Source organism: Cydia pomonella, chromosome 28, assembly GCF_033807575.1.
Source record: "Cydia pomonella isolate Wapato2018A chromosome 28, ilCydPomo1, whole genome shotgun sequence".
Lineage (NCBI taxonomy): Eukaryota > Metazoa > Arthropoda > Insecta > Lepidoptera > Tortricidae > Cydia > Cydia pomonella.
The window spans coordinates 464,987-481,203 of NC_084730.1; the positions used below are offsets into that span (position 1 = coordinate 464,987).

Below are 16,217 nucleotides of genomic sequence, written 5' to 3' on the forward strand. Positions count from 1 at the left end.
CAGCCGGATGTTTGGGCAGCTACTACCTAGGTCGCCGCGACAGATTAATAATTAACACGGTCAATATCATATATTGGGAAGAAGTGCTGGTGGCCTAGCGGTAAGAGCGTGTAACTTGCAATCCGGAGGTCGCGGGTTCAAACCCCCCGGCTCGTACCAATGAGTTTTTCGGAACTCATGTACGAAATATCATTTGATATTTTACCAGCCGCTTTTCGGTGAAGGAAAACATCGTGAGGAAACCGGACTAATCCAAACAAGGCCTAGTTAACCCTCTGGGTTGGAAGGTCAGATGGCAGTCGCTTTCGTAAAAACTGGTGCCCACGCCAAATCTTGGGATTCGTTGTCAAGCGGACCCCAGGCTCCCATGAGCCGTGGCAAAATGCCGGGACAACGCGAGGAAGAAGAAGAATATCATATATTGGGAAGGTACTCGTATATATTATATAGGATATATCATCAATTCATCATTTAACGAGTAGGTACCTACTCGTATGTATAGCCTACTGGACAACTAACCCCGATGCAGTGGAGTTCGTCTAGTGAAAGAAAAATGTTTTATTTATTTTAATATTCTTTACACATGTTTATGTGTATTACAAGGTGTGTTGTGTTCCTGCCGGTGAGTAAGGTTGCCAGAGCTCAACGAGGGGGACGGGGGTTTAGGGTCGGCAACGCGCATGTAACTCCACTGGAGTTACAGGCGTACACATCTTATAAAACTACTCCAAAACTAAAAACTACTGAACGGATTTTCATACGACTTTCATCTATCAATAGAGTGATTCTTGAGGAAGGCTTAAGTATATAACTTGTTAAGGTTTTGTGTAAATTGTTTGAAGTATAACGATGTTGTCGGAAAAAATCACGCTGGCTAGGAGCTTTAATCGAAAATGCTGCCTAATCCGTTTGAGCTATAACAGCACAATGTATGGTGGGGTTGTCTCTCTTTCATGGGTCTACAAAAAAGTCCGTGATGTTAAATAACTTCCTAGGTATACCCATTCTTCTAGAAAAAGATCACATAATATGTGGCATTTGCAAAGCTATTTACACGGATACAGTATTAAAAATTATCAAATTAAATATTTTAGTTATATTAAGCATTTCATACAGATGACAATGGTCCCTTACACCATACAATTTAAAGGAATATTTCAGGATTAATCGTAAATCAAAGTTTCATTTCGAGCCATATAACTTGTACGAAATGTTAAGATACTATCCGCAGTTAGTTCTAATTTTCACCACCTTATGCGCTGGGATCGCTTGACTTACCCCCACCATGCACTTTGAAAGAAAAGTACAATCAGCGATAAAAGCATTTTTGACAAAAAACTTATCTATTTAACAGTTAAGGTTATTTGAAGATTGTGAAACGCCAACGATGACTTTATTCGTCAGATAAGTGGCAAGTAGCTTTATTCAGGACTTTCCTTGAACATTGTGAAACAGACCCTCATAATGGGGATGGGATCCGTATTAAAAGTCGTTTAAAAAGCCTTATGAAGGGGTTTTTAACGGGAACGGCTTTGGTTAGCAAAGTCGAACGAAATACTTACCCCTTCTAAAACCCTCGAAGGGGATATGGGACCGGTCAGTCCCTGGTTTAATGTAGTTTCTTTTGATCGTATAATAAAATTACATAAGACTAAATTGTTGATCGGAATGGATTATAAGATTTCGTTAAGTAATACTATAGTTAAGAATGATGGGAAATTATTTTTTTACTTGCGATGTGCACCCCTAATAATGAATTGTAGTTTATTTCAACATGAGCAGTACCCCTAGTGTAAATTTTATCGACATCATAACGTGACGAACGCGTTTGCGTTAAGTCTCATTTTGTATAGGATTTTGAGTTTCCAAAACGTCCCGCTTGGCGTGCTCTTTCTAAATCCAATACAAAATGAGACTAAACGCAAACGCGTACGTCACGTTTCAAAATCGAATTTATTTATACTAGGGGTACTGTACCCCTAGTGTAAATTTGATCGACATCATAACGTGACGAACGCGTTTGCGTTAAGTCTCATTTTGTATAGGATTTTGAGTTTCCAAAACGTCCCGCTTGGCGCGCTCTTTCTAAATCCAATACAAAATGAGACTAAACGCAAACGCGTACGTCACGTTTCAAAATCGAATTTATTTACACTAGGGGTACTGAACTATAAAAAAAATATGTAAAGTTAAAATGGTGACCCCACCGCCGTCGCATCACACCAAAAAGTCTATTCTCCCGCCGACCCCTAAACTCACCCTTGCGATATTCAATATCACCAATTTCCTACTTTTTACTAAAAAGTTTGACAAAAAACCCTTTTCGCAAGGGTGCAACGGGTAGCCATTGTTAAACTGCACCTGGGCTGATTAGTTGTATTTTATATTTTTTGTAGTTAAACAAAGGAATTTGGTGTTTTTTACTTTTTGGAGTGCGTTACCATTTTCTGGGTGAATTCATGCAGTTGGTTTTGTTACAGGAAATTGTAAATTAAAAGTTCCGATTACGAGACTAACAAGGAAAGGTACCCAACTGCCCGGTTCCGATTTGATTCATATTTATATATGTTATAGAGTAGTCTAAATAACGGACACGTATTTTTTTTAGCTGCCCAAACTCAACCTATTGGGAGAAATTGTCCTCCAAAGTACTAAAAAGTTACTAAATCTTCTAACTCCTATAGAAAGTGATGCTCCAGCAACTTGCTAGTTAATGGCTGGTTTGAGTATATGTTTGAAAGCAGCAAAAAATAATGACCACGTGTTTTGTTATATCTGCTTAAATATAAATCAAATCGGAACCGGACAGTTGGGTTCCTTTCCTTGTAAGTAAAGGCAGTCACACCCAAAACAACAACCCAACACACCCAATAGTAGTACTACCACCCTGGATTACTTTTCTAAATATGTATACAGCGGTCACAAATATCTGAACACGCCTCTATTGTCAAGGGTTTGTGCACAAATCACGCGAGGTTTTTTCGGCTACTTTTTGACTCATGTGGTAGATATTTTTCTATGTTTCGTTCACTGTAGAAAAATACACATTAGGTCTCCTTATACCAAATCTCTCAAAATTCTGCTATGCTTATAAAAAAAATATATAGGTACGTTCTAACAATATACACAAAAGTATTTTAACGTCTCTAAACTTAATTTGTGTATTTTTGTTGGCACTTTTTTAAATCACAAACATTTATTGAACTATATCTAATGTTTACCATAAATAATCAAATATAGAAAAAAAATTTACCACAATTATGATTAACGAGTGAAAATTCGAGATAAAAAGTTTGTAATCCCCAAAAATACTATGTATTTGACATTTTGAAAGACCTCTGTCTACAATAGCGCCCCTAGCGGCCATATTAAACGCTTTAGCCCTCATTGTTCTTCATTTAGAGGCATGGGTATAGGTAATAGGCATCTCTTTTACGATATGTAGACAGTAACCACCAAACATAACAGCCGTAACTACTACAAAACTTATTTTTTACCGTATTCAAGATATTCTGAATTCAAACGTTTTTTCAATGGTTGTGACGGCTATTAAGAGTCCGTCCGAGATAACTTTGCACCGTACGAACAGAACAAAGTGAGCCAGTGTCATTATTTATAAACGTCTTATTTTGTTTAAAATATGATATTAAAAACGTCTTATTTTGTTTAAAATTTTATATTAACATTTTGAACGCGAATGAATATGCCCTGCCCCGGACGCCAGGCGATCCCGATCATTTAAGCGAAATTGAACTTTACGGAGTCCCCCCTAAGTCCCTATTGCATTGGCGAAGCTGTCGGCTACGGCTGTAGTCGATGACTGCCACTGCCAACTGTGGCGGTCAAAACGTTAATGATGATGCTGCCTCACTTTGTCATTGTGAATGCCAAAGTTAGGTTGGTCCGACTCTAGATATGCGTGACAAGTTAGATTTGGATGGTATACCTACTTAGGGCCAGTAACCCGTGGTTAACCGGTTAAACCTGGAGTTACCATGGTTACCAGTACTATTTAACACTGGGTTAACGGTTTAACCGGTTGACCGCGGTGGGATAGTGTAAGTCGCGCTTAGGTACTGGATTACGGAGTTAGGATAACCCCAGTTCTGGTAATAAAAATGCAATATACTTATAATTTGAAAGGTTTATTTCATCTTCATGAAAAAAAACAGAGATCCGGTGGTCTATCACTACATTTAATAAAAAAAAATTGGCCCCGCCAGCATAGAAGGCATAAAAAACGTTTAACCGCATTAACATCCTGTAAATAGGTTTGTATCGCCAAATTGATACCTAAAATAAATAAAAAATGTTTTCGTAAAAATATTGTAAATTAAATAACGCCTTTAAACCAATTTTTGATTTCTCTGGTGTAAAACATATTCTCTTCTTTATTATTCTTTCTTCTGCCTGGTTCTCGGTCGTTCTGCCGCCACCCCGGAAAGCTAGCAGGCTGCACAGTCCACTAATAGTTGTAATACATACTATACAACCTACTACCTCACCGTTGCGGCGGCGTTTCCATTCTTCAGCCATCCAGGTTTCTTCCTTCTGTTTTTTTATGAATAGAATAATAGTTTGGGTCGATCTGTGTAAGATTTATTTATATTTAAGAGGGAAGGATACCACGTGATCGTCCATACAAAAAGAGAAAAAGTTTTTCCACTTCTAAATATTTTCTATTCTCCATGATTTTTTAGTATGTTATTGACACAATGAAAAAGTAGTTATCCTTTTTTTCAAAATATGCAAAATAAAACATAAACATATTTTTTAAATCGAAACCTATAAACCTAGAATATATTACGCTGAAGCGATTGACATCAAAATCAAAGTGATTTGTTAAGATTTAGTTAGTGGAAAACGTTTTCTCCCGAAATGGAATTTCATAGAAAAAATACCATTATTTCGCTAGGATCGCAAAGCTATTCTTCCCTCTTTATATCTTCACTTTAAAAGGACCAATCATTGGGTAGTTATGTCACTGGTTTGGTCAAGTTTTTATAATAAGTGTCAATAAATAATGTAGCTACCTACGAAACAACTACTAGTTACTCTACTAGTTACTAATACAGTCACACGGAGTGCAAACAATCAAGAAGGGAGTCTATGAAAGTGTATTAAAAATGAATACAAAACAATACTAGGCCGCGTAGCGTAACCAATGTGAAAATTGCTTACGCAGTGGCTTACGTGAGCGAATAACTCGCAAACGCGAAGCGGCCCAGCGCGGCGCGGGTGAATCAATCTTGGGATACCTATGGAACTGTCCTACATGGGCGATCTCGTTGCGAACGCGAATGCCGTGGGCCGTCGCGTCGCGCCGCTTCGCGTTCGGGAGTTATTCGCTCACGTAAGTCGCTGCGTTAAGCTCCGTAGCAATCGAAACGCAACTGTCACTGTCGCACTAATATGGACGAGTGATAGAGAGACACAAAGCTTTCGTTGTCGAAGCGATAGCGATTGTCACTTTAGCTAGGGCGGCAGAAACATTAGTAAAAATGACTATACCTCGCGTCGAATAATAGTCCATATGACAGTTCGATTTTATATTGAGTTGTTATGTTATATGTTTGTAGATATTTTTTGTATGTTCAGCACAGTAATTTATTTAGAAATGTAACGTTTGAGTAATAAAAAACTCGGTAACAACATATTACTTCAATTATTTTTCTATACAAATTTTCGTACATTGACCCGCCTGTTGCTATCTCTACTGCATGTGCATAATTATTTTATTTTTATTTTATTTTATTTTAACAACAATTATATTCCTGTCAAGTTCGCACAGTGACATTGACAACCGGCATCATGGGCGGGACAGCAGTATAATTATAGAGGTAACAACAAGCTGGTCCAGGTAAGAAAATGTATATGGAAAGCGTCTCTGCTTTAGCTTCCTTCATAATTCCATTATAACATAACAGAGAAAATATGGCCCGACTAATTAATAAAGTAATCTAAACTAGTTACTATTAAAACATTTACAGAAAACACAATAAAATAAAAGATAAACAGAAAAAAATACGAAAAAAAGATGAAAAAAATGAAGAAACGTCGACATCCCGCCAAAACTGTGGCCTCGTATACCAAACTTGTGTGGGCACGCGCTGGCGACTATATAGTCCAGCTGACACACGACTATAACTGACAGTCACAAGTCCGACTAATATAGGACTAACTACCAATCACCCATGACTATAACTGTCAAAGCAATGAATGAAACATCCAATCGACTATACAGGGCCAATTACTGTCGTAACATTAGACTGTCATTCAGTCATTAGTACAGTCGCGATGAAACTTATAATCATAGGCTTGTACATACAGCTGCAAAAGTATATATCCACTTTATGAAATAATTCCATTCATAAAGTAGGTATGCACTTTTACAGTTCGCTGTACATGGACTATAACCGAGTTAGCACTGGACTAGTAAATTACGAGTCATATTCTTTTATGGACTATAATCGATGTAATATTGAACGTGTACATAATGACTATAAGTATTACAACCAAACTCATGTGAAATAGTCTTATGTCAGTTTACTCATTGTCAGATTTACTAGTGAATACGAAAATTAATGGAGATTTTTTTTATAGTCCGTTTTAATTTTTTTTTAGTAGACCACCCAAGTGTCAAGTCATACATGTATAGTCATAATAGTCATAGCCAGGACTATAGTCGCAGGCGTGCCCCATCGACGGTGCGCACAAGTTCGGATCTACGGGTTTCAGTTGAGTGGGCCAAAGTGCTGGCTAAAAAGAAAAGAAAATACTCGACTATAACTCAAGATTTAGTGATTTTAAATCACTCACCACAAACTTCATATCGATATAGTTTAACAACATAATAAAAAATACACATTAAAATACCTAAAAATTTAATTTTGCTTTAATCGCGGAAAAAGGTTAACACGTGACGGCCGCCATAAGACAGGGACAGATGGGAACGATTCACATGAATGTACGTATTCCCATTTGTGCCCGCAGAGGACAAATTTCAATATACCCGAAAGACCTTTTACAATATATGAAAGTAATTTGTCTGTCAAATTGAAATGTAGGTATAATACAGTAAAAAAGCTAGAGTCGAGTTTAATAAGAACATAAAATTACAATACAAATAAAAATATACAATCGAGAGCTGAACGTAGAGCTAAACTTAGCGTGTTTCTTTGTCTTGAATTTCCAGAGGCCCAATGGAAATAGAGTTATAACAAGCTAAGGTTGGCAGCGATTTTGATAATCCAGATGCAAGTGTTGTTTTGAAAAGTCAAACTTCTAAGAAATAATGTCGTTTAAATAGCGCTTGCACAATCTGGGCTATCAAAATCTCTGCCAATTTGGCTTGGTCTAAGTCTATTTGTAAGACCAAGACTCTACATTCAGGTTTGATTAGTCACGAAAATCTGCCAACTCTATCTGAATTTATTTATAAGTAGAGTCCATCTAAACTATTTATTGACGATTATATTGCACACAATAGGAAGTCTAACTATCCATCAACGACGGAAGCAAATTTCGAGAATCAAATCAAAAATTGGCTCATATTACTATGTAATCGTAATTTTATGTTAAATGATAATAACGCCATCTAGTGTCGACTACAATCAGCTTCCGATCAAAAAGTTGGAATGAGTTAACGAAATCGGTTAACTAATTAATTACATATAAAAAGGTTCGAATTAACACAATTTTCTAAAATTATAAGAGCATAAAATATAATAAATGAGTAGCGAGGAATTAATGAAAAATGTAGCAACTACACAAATTATTTGTGCACGTCGATGATTGCTGAAAAAAATATTACATTCCGAGCTTTCACAAAAAATGGCTATCCCATAGAAAAAATCGATATCAGATCTGGGAATCTAGTTCAGATAAAAATTGTCATCTACAAGCCCCATACAAAAAAAACAATAAATGTACTAGGATTACACATGCTACCAAAACTCACGTGAATGTATATTTCTATACATTGTTTTAGTTTCAATTGGCGTTATCTAGAAACGATGGTCACTTTTCTAGGCCCCCAGATCAAAAAAATGTATGAAAACAAAAATTCGTCGACATTTTGTTGGCCTTTGTATGGAGGATTGACCAACTTGGACGACTTGCCCCGTAGAAATAAAAATTCGCGTCAAAATATTTATTTATTTTACAAGGGGGCAAAGTTGTTGTTTAACCGCTCGTGCTAATATTGATACCCGAGCAAGAAAAATATCTCAAAATTGAACCACGAGCGTAGCGAATGGTTCGAGAAATGGAATCTTGAGCGTTGGGAGGGTTTCAAGGCACAAGAGTTAAACAAACTTTGCCTCCGAGTGAAACACAAAAATTTTCACCATACCGACGCGAGGAAAATACTAACCATGAAAACCAAAGAAATCAAATCAAATCCAAATGAACGTGATAAAAAAAATTTCATTTAAAATCATCATTTAAAAGTATTAGCTAACATAAGGAAACAACTCAATATTTGCCTCTGATTACTTTGCCCCACATGTGGATAAAATGCAACTTTCTCATTCGTTTTTGAACAACCAAGAAGGCCTTTACCAGTTGGTGTGGTGAAAAAATATTTCTTGTACTATTTTCTAATCAGAACCCGATGCCGAATATGCCTATAAACGGACCCCCCACTATTTTCGTTTGTATATTTGAAGAACTCGACTCGTTTGCAACAACGCAAATTAAATGTGTTTGGGGTCGTTAAAATTGTCTCGATGAGTATTAGTTGCCTGTGGAAAGAAAAGTACAGTCAGCGATAAAAACTTGTACCAAAAAATTAAATTTGCCAAAAACTTATAATTGCCATTTTCAAGATTACTTCGCTTCCGAAGTTATTCCAATGCACCTTAGGGCCCAGTAACCCGGGGTTAACCGGTTAAACCTAGAGTTACTATGGTTACCTGTACAATTTAACACTGGGTTAACTGTTTAACCGGTTAACCGCGGGATGGTGCAAGTAGTCGACTGTGCCCGACCAAACACACTGGGAGTTTGGTCTTCCGGTTGTGTCACGTGGAGATTGTCACGCTGTAGTTTTCTTAACCGCACCTGAAATAAAATAATGAGATTTTGTCACAATTATAATTAAAATTATCTAAATATAGCCTAGTATACCCTGCCTATGAAGCCGATGGTCCCGGGTTCAAATCCTGGCAAGGGCATTTATTTGCGTGATGGGCACGGATATTTGTTCCTGAATCATGGGTGTTTTCTGTGTTAGTATTTATTTATATATTATATATATCGTTGTCTAAGTACCTAAAACGCAAGCTTTATTGAGCTTATATTAAAGTCCTATAACATTTATTTATTTAATTATTTTATTTTTAATATACTTTATTGGTCTTTTGAGTATAAAAATTTGGAATTGTATTTACGAGGCTCGGCTCTTAACAAAACTTCCAAGTCTTGCAAGTCCCGGGTTAAGCCCTTAATTGAACCCTAAGAATAGTGACAAATTAATGTTTTTTTTATATATATCCTGGGTGGTGTGTGCTAGAGCCAAATCCCATTTATCCAATATATTCAGTTCAAATGTATTTCACACGGTATGGAAACTTCAAATGGAACTGAGAGAATCCCAACAGACCGTATGGTAAAATAAATTGTAACTTTTACGTTTACATAATGTTCATATTTCAGGCTTTCTTATAAGTTTTAGGTAACAATTTGATGTTGGCAATTGGCATCGGCTTTTAGCGGAACTAAATATTATAATAAATAAATAAATATTATTGGACATTATTACACAAATTGACTAAGTCCCACAGTAAGCTCAATAAGGCTTGTGTTGAGGGTACTTAGACAACGATATATATAATATATAAATATATATAAATACTTAAATACATAGAAAACACCCATGACTCAGGAACAAATATCCATGCGCATCACACGAATAAATGCCCTTACTAGGATTTGAACCCGGGACCATCAGCTTCGTAGGCAGGGTCACTACCCACTAGGCCAAACCGGTCGTCAAGTCAAAGGAACTAAAAAGCACTCGAGCCTCCTGATAAATAGCCCGTCAACAATTTATAAGTTTTATCTAAATAGTACAGAAAATAGGTCTTATTTATTTTTTGTGAATAAATTACAAATACAAATAAATTTATTTCATTTACTTTTTACAGCAGTTCTTAGTTATAAAGGTTAGGTAGGTAAGTAGTCCATCTCAGGTACAAGGTGTAGGTAAGTATTTATCTCAACAATGTGCAACAATTTGATTGTGTAAGTAATGAAAAAGGTGCGCGTACAGCTTGCTGGATTTAAACCCGCCTGTGGTCAGCTAACTGAAGAGGTATCAATATTATTTAACGAAATCTGTTCTTAATTTATTAAATATTTCGACTCGAGCTTCGACTTCATTATGAGAGTCTGAAAAATTGAATCAAGTCTTAAAGAAGAGGTCTCTAAGAATTCAAATCTCAAACAACACTAATACAAATTGCTTAAAATGCATCGCGATATATGGAGAGCTTTACGCTGCATCACGTATAAAAAAATATACGCGAGTCGAAAATCCGTTAGAAAACTAAAAAAAATATTTTTTGTCAAAAAACACAATGCTAAAAAGCGTGAGACCAAAACAAAAAACAACAAAAGCTCAATAGAGACAAATTGTGAACGGTTTTGTGTTTTTTGTATTTTTTTGTAAAAAAAGGAAGTGAATTTTGCAATGATTACGGTATCTTCGTTTAATGGCTTCCGATTTCTTTGAGAGATCAGGTAAAATAGGGGAGGACGTGTTATTTATAAAATTAGCAACGATGTTGGGACGTCCCTAAATAATCTTTAAAAAACAAACATGATTCAGCATTAAAAAACACAATACGTCAATACAACATCCTTTTTAGTGTTCCGTACAAAAGTTTGTTCACGGAACACTTATGGAATCACTTTGGTTTTGCAAATCGGTTATAGGGACCGTGCGCGTTGGAGGGTCTGCCATCTTGTGGCCTGAATCGGAACCATAAACATGTACATTTACACGTCAAGTGTGTTCTTGTGCATGGTAGGTTCTGCCATATTGTGGGATACATCGAAACAATGAACATCACATTTACGCCTCGCGCCTAAAATCTGACGGCTCTTGTGCTGCCTCCTACAGTTCATGCACGCTCCCTATATGCTATTTTATATTTAAGATAAATGCGCGAAGCATAACGTTCCAAGTTTCGAATAAGGTTGCGTTTCCACTAGAGATATGTAAGGATGCGTAGCAAGGGATGTGTTAAGATGAATAGAATCACATAATTTACCTATCCTCGCTCAACGTGCAGTCATTTTATTGGTTCTTAACAAACACATCCTTCGCTACGCATATTTGCACATCTCTGGTGGAAATGCAGCCTGAGCCATAATTTCTTATTGAAGAGGGAAGAATAGCTTTGCATTCCTGGCGAAATAACAGTACTTTTTTGTATGAAATTCCATTTCGGGAGAAAACGTTTTCCACTAACTAAATCTTAACAAATCACTTTGATTTCGATGTCGATTGCTTCATCATAATATATTCTAGGTTAATAGGGTTCGCTTTAAAATAAAAAATTGTTTTGCAACTTTTGAGAAAAAGGAAAATCTATAAACCTAGTTTTTCATTGTGTCAGTAACACAACGTCTTATTTTTTCAAAATGAAAACCTAAAAACCTAGACGTCCGACATCAAAATCAAAGTGATTTTAAGATTTAGTTATAGTTTTAGTTATTATTAGTTCTCCCGAAATGGAAATTCATACAAAAAAGTACCGTTATTTCGCCAGGAATGCAAAGCTATTCTTCCCTCTTAAATAAGAAATTAATCTTAACTCAGGCTGCATTTCCACCAGAGATGTGCAAATATGCGTAGCGAAGGATATGTTTGTTAAGAACCAATAAAATGACTGCAGGTTGAGCGAGGATAGGTAAATTATGTGATTCTATTCATCTATATATCTAGAAAAATGCCGTTAGATTCGAAAAGCTATTCTTCCCACTTAAACCGTGTATTTGTGTCTTCAACAGTATACTCAGTAAGTATCTGGTAAAAACGCATCCCCTCAATATCAACAGGTGTTCGTGAATTTCGCTAAAAAGTGTAAAAAGCGATGCGTGAGAAACGCGGCAGATGGTCGCAAGCGCAGGGGGCCTACTGTGAAAACAGAAATTCGACAAATTGCGGGGTTCTTCCTCTTTTACTCTCACTAAGACGTAATTAGAGTGACAGAGAAAGATGCCCGCAATTGACGAACTTCGATTTTTGCGGTTATAGCTCAGAGGGCCTGCCGCGAACCACGTTCGATGTGTTACCTCTCTGTCGCGCTTGTAAATTCGTCCATAAGTGTGACAGGGAGACAACACGTCGAACGTGGTTCGCGGTAAGCCCTCAGCTTTTTGTAACGGTGGCAAACAAGCGTACAGGGCCCCGTAAGGACGGTTGATTATTAAAACCATCAGTTATTATTATTAGTCTTATTTTCAAGTAAACAAATAACTATTCGCAGTAAAAAATAAACAGTATGTCACATTTTTTGTAGAATAATATCAAAAGTTTAGTTTAGTTTGGGTCCACCGTTCGTACATTGCCTCTAGTCAGCCTCTAGTCAACGTGCTAGAGTGCGTGTTCAGATATTTCTGAGCACCTCGGCCGAATTCAGAACTTGTTTTAATGTTTTATTTGATACCATCAATATTTATGCACAGTGGGCTGATAAAACCTGACAGATTTTAAAAGTGAATTTTTGACCGCATTTAGAGACGAAAATGTCATACTCGTACAAAGTTTTTCAAAATCCGGTGACAGTGACAGCTCTTGTGAAATATTGTTTCTGTAATAACTTAGTGAAAAACGCATTTTTGGCTGCAACGCTGCCACTATGCGACTTGGTTTAGACATACCTACTGACAGATTTTAAAGTTTTTAAGGAAACTCGCAATTTTTTTCTATAAATAAAAAAAAACTTCATATATTCGTTGTAACGATTTTTTTTCGCCAAGATGTAAAAAGAAGGTGTTGTGTGCAAAAAACGCAATTATCAATAAAACAAAATAAAGCCGAATTTGACTCACACTCATTATAACATTTTTTGCTCCTTACATACGTGGTTAAAATCTGTCGTGTTTTACCAGCCCGGTGTATAAATAAACATTTTATACACGAGCGTAGCGAGTGGTTCGAGAAGAGGAATCTTGAGCGTTGCAAGGGTCTTAAGGCACGAGGGTTAAACAGACTTTGAAGAAGAGTGAAACACCAACGCGAAGATAATACTAACTATGAAATACCTACCAAAAAAAAAAACAAATCCAAATAAATGTAATTAAAATTGCAGCAATCAAATCAAAGTCATCTTTCGCTTGCTCGGGTATCAATATTAGTACGGGCGGTTAAACAACAACTTTACCCCTGTAAAACAAATTACTATTAACGCGTCAATGTACAAAAATCTATGTGGAAAACATCTTTGGCTATCATTTGTTTCTGCTCAAAATAAGTTATCCTTCGGGACCCGTAGTCACAACAGCACTAAACAGAGTCTGCTCGCCGTCTAGACGAGGGGGTGCAGGGGGGGGGCAGTCTAGACAGCTGATCGACTTTATACAGTCTAATTGTAGAGCTCAGCTTGTTTTCTATAGGTAATGGTAACCTGAAAATAGCTCTAGGTGTGCTTGGATATGGATTTAGTGTATTGATGAATTAGACATAATGAGGCAGATCTTATGACGCTGTACATTTACGATGAGAAATAATATTATTGTTAATAAATATTATAAATAAGTAAAATCGACTTTTTTTAAATACAATGTCGGTGGCAAACAAGCATACGGTTCGCCTGATGGTACGCAGTCTCCGTAGGTTATGGACGCCGGCAACTCCAGAGCTACATGCGCGTTGCCGACCCTAAAACTCCGCACCCTCGTTGAGCTCTGGCAACCTTACTCACCGGCAGGAACACAATACTATGAGTAGGGTCTAGTGTTATTTGGCTGCTGTTTTCTGTTCTAGCTCTGCAATGACATCCGCTGTGCTGTGCCCTACCTCACAAAGCGAGATGACATTCACAGTGCCCTTATCTCTCTTTTGGAAATAGTTTAAGGACATACCCGGGTCCTAGCCCCAAACTAATTATGGGTAATATGCGACAATATAGATAGATACATTCTACATAGAAACCACCCATCACTCAGGAACAAATATCTGCGTTCATCACACAAATCTATGCCCTTACTGGGATTTGAACTCGGGACCATCGACGTCATAGACAGGGTCTCTACCCACTAGACCAGACCGGTCGTGAATATTATTACATAAATTGACTAATCCCCACGGTAAACTCAATAAGGCTTGTGTTGTGGGTACTTAGACCACGATATACAGGGCGACCCAAGACTATGGGACATCAAGGGATTTTTTGCTGAAAGAAGACTTTACGTTATTTTTAAAAGTCATTAATTCTGCATTTAAAGATTTTCTAAGAATTACTTGCTTCGTCTGGGAATCGAACCGACATTTTACGTTGTTCCTTTCTTTTAAAATACTATGTTACTTAAGAAGAATTATTATTTTTTGTCCATTCTTTCGATTGGCATCATAAAAATAGACGTGATTTTTTTTTCACATTTAAGTCGGTTCGATTCCCAGGCGAAGCAAGTAATTCTTAGAAAACCTTTAAAAATAACATATAGTCTTCTTTCAGCAAAATACCCTATCTACGATATTTTAGGTACTTTCCCTTGATGTCCCGTAGTCTTGGGACGCCCTGTATACATATACAGTGAACTTCTGCTTAGCTCAGGACCGGGACAAGTGGCGTACTGGAAGAGAGACCTATGCTCAGCAGTGGGCGATAAATGGCTGATATGATGATGATGGTCATTTGGAGGGGTAGTGTTAGTTATTTAGTGCTTCTGGGCATTTTCCGCAAATCGACAACCATTGTGCCTATTTTGCGTGAAACGAGGTAGCGCTACTCTAACCACCACAGCTCCTCCGCGAAGCCTAGCAATGTTCTCAGGTTGCTAACTGCCTCTCCTAGTGTGCACGGAGTCCCTAGGTATTTGTTCCTGTATACTTCTACCTGTTTCCAGTCTAGAAGAATGAGTTTTGTTGTTTCCTCTTCTTCCATGCACGCTCTGCACATGGGGCTGTCTATTTTTCCATATTGTGTAGGTGTTTGTTTAGTGTGTTGCGTCCTGTTATTAATCCTTTGGAGGGGTAATAAAAAGCCACTTTATTGAGGTCCAGGGTGCATGGTACATAAATCATTCGATTGAGAGTGTCACATTTGAGCAAGAAATTAAAAAAGCGGCCAAGTGCGAGTCGGACTCGCCCATGAAGGGTTCCGTACCATTTATGACGTATTAAAAAAAACTACTTACCAGATCTCGTTCAAACCAATTTTCGGTGGAAGTTTGCATGGTAATGTATAACATATTTTTTTTTTAGATTTTTCATTCTGTTATTTTAGAAGTTACAGGGGGGGGGGACATACATTTTTTCACTTTGGAAGTGTCTCTCGCGCAAACTATTCTGTTTAGAAAAAAATGATATTAGGAACCTAAATATCATTTTTGAAGACCTATCCATAGATACCCCACACGTATGGGTTTGATGAAAAATTTTTTTTTTTAATTTGATGACATAATAAAAAAAAACTACTTACTATTTCTCATTCAAACCAATTTTCGGTGGAAATTTGCATGGCAATGTATATCATATATTTTTTTTAGATTTTTCATTCTATCATTTTAGAAGTTACGGGGGGAGGGGGGGGGGGGGGACACATTTTACCACTTTGGAAGTGTCTCTCGCGCAAACTATTCAGTTTAGAAAAAAGTGGCTGTGACATAAACGGACAGACAGACGGACATGACGAATCTATAAGGGTTCCGTTTTTTTGCCATTTGGCAACGGAACCCTAAAAATGATATTAGAAACCTCAATATCATTTTTAGAGACCTATCTATAGATACCCCACACGTATGGGTTTGATGAAAAAATATTTTTTGAGTTTCAGTTCTAAGTATGGGGAACCCCCAAAATTTATCGTTTTTTTTTTCTATTTTTGTGTAAACATCTTAATGCGGTTCATAGAATACATCTACTTACCAAGTTTGAACAGTGTAGCTCTTATAGTTTCGGAAAAAAGTGGCTGTGACATAATCGGACAGACAGACGGACATGACGAATCTATAAGGGTTCCGTTTTTTGCCATTTGGCTACGGAA

At 37.0% G+C, this 16,217-nt stretch overlaps 1 long non-coding RNA gene across 2 annotated transcripts in view; it reads right to left on the bottom strand.

Annotated features, from left to right (window-relative positions):
* Window positions 1–4,126: 4,126 nt before the first annotated feature.
* The window catches only part of LOC133532961 (uncharacterized), a 51,665-nt gene continuing 39,574 nt past the window's right edge, over window positions 4,127–16,217 (bottom strand). Inside the window, exons 4-5 of one of the 2 annotated variants that reach the window (XR_009801784.1) lie at window positions 8,916–9,063; window positions 4,127–4,293 (exon numbers count right to left, since the gene is read on the bottom strand). This is a non-coding gene — a long non-coding RNA (uncharacterized LOC133532961). Of the gene's footprint in view, window positions 4,294–5,770; window positions 9,064–16,217 lie in introns of those variants that run through there. The other variant, XR_009801783.1, reaches the window with a different exon arrangement.